Source organism: Sinocyclocheilus anshuiensis, unplaced genomic scaffold, assembly GCF_001515605.1.
Source record: "Sinocyclocheilus anshuiensis isolate Anshui unplaced genomic scaffold, SAMN03320099.WGS_v1.1 scaffold922, whole genome shotgun sequence".
Taxonomy (NCBI): domain Eukaryota; kingdom Metazoa; phylum Chordata; class Actinopteri; order Cypriniformes; family Cyprinidae; genus Sinocyclocheilus; species Sinocyclocheilus anshuiensis.
The window spans coordinates 109621-111294 of record NW_015539883.1 but is presented as its reverse complement, the minus strand read 5'-3'; positions in this window follow the sequence as shown (position 1 = coordinate 111294).

Genomic DNA, 1674 nt, shown 5'->3' with positions numbered 1-1674 from the left:
CGGGGGACGATCGCTCCTCTAGCGCTTCGCAACCAGGGGACGGTGGCAAGGCCTGAATCGGATCCAGAGATGTCGGCTATGCTTTCCCAGGCCGCCGAGAGGGTAGGGCTCGAGTGGAAACCTCTACCGTGTCCCGGGCCCTCAAGGTTGGACGATTGGTTTCTCGGGGTGGCTTGTGCGGGTTCTTAGCACGGCACCTTTTACTGCCGGAAACCGACCTACTGGTTCCTCCTCCCTCACCACCCTCGACAGTGGTGCAGCTAGGGGGTATATGGGGGTCCCCCTGGTGGAGCGGTTGGTTGCGATGCAGTTGTGTCTTAATACCGCCTCCACCCGGCAGGGCGAACCGTGCCTCCCCTCCCGGGTCTGTAGGTACTTGTCTGGCCTGTCCGGCGATGCTTATACGGCCTGTGGAGAAGCTGCCTCTGCCTTACACGCTACGGCGTTACTGCAGGTTCATCAGGTCGAGGCACTGAGGGACCTGCACGAGGGTGGTCATGATCCGGAAGTTATAAAAGAGCTCCGAACAACTACTGACCTCGCGCTCCGAGCGACGAAGGTCACTGCAAGTTATCTGGGTCGTGCGATGTCCACACTTGTGGTCCAGGAGCGCCATCTCTGGCTGTGTCTGGTTGATATAAGGGACGCCGACAAAGTTCGGTTCCTTAATGCCCCTGTGTCCCAGACCGGCCTCTTCGGCGATGCGGTCGAGAGCTTGGCCCAGCAGCTCTCGGCTGCACAGAAGCAGACTGAGGCGGTTCGTCACACCCTGTCGTTTCCGAGGGCAGCCCCCTGCGTCTGCCCCTGCTCCCGCGCTGCATCCGCAGCAGCCTCCAGCAAGCTGTGCCGTGAAGCTGGGTGTAGGCAGGCCGCTCCACCCGTCCAGGCCCCTGTCAAACCTGGTGGTGAGCGAAAGAGCAAGAGCCCCCGGACGGGCGACCCAGAGAGGGAGAAAGCTGCTCTTTGGGGGATGGTGAAGACACCTCTCCCTCCCCCGGAGGAGGGCCGGGTGGAGAATCTGGAAAATCTCGACGAGAGAGCAGTTTTCTCTGTCCCTAGGTCCAAGGAGGGCATGGAGAGTCGCGGACGGACCAGCACCGGACCACACACATCCTCCTCCATCGCCAGCAGGCAGCAGTTCGAGAGCGTCAACAAAGGCCCTACTCACGCACCCTCTGCCAAACTGTTGAAGCAGGTAAGCATTGCACCGCACACTCAGACCCCTCTTCGGTCTGCTCACAAGCCGCCCGAGTTGGGTCCCTGCGTTCCACTTCGCTGCCCCACTGCGGGTATGGCGGTGGGTCCGCTGGTCCTGCTTGCACGGTATCTGGGTGCCTAGCTAGCGCTGACCAACCCGGTTGCATACATCAACCGACAAGGTGGTCTGCGCTCCCGTCGCATGTCGCAACTCGCCCGCCACCTCCTCCTTTGGAGTTGGAAGGGTCTGAGGTCACTTCGTGCCATTCGCATTCCGGGTCTGCTCAAAGTTGGGTCCCTGCGTTCCACTTCGCTGCCCCACTGCGGGTATGGCGGTGGGTCCGCTGGTCCTGCTTGCACGGTATCTGGGTGCCTAGCTAGCGCTGACCAACCCGTCTCATTGGCTTCTGTGGACCATCAGCCTCGGCTATGCGATTCAGTTCGCCCGGCATCCCCCCAAGTTCAGTGGCATCCGCT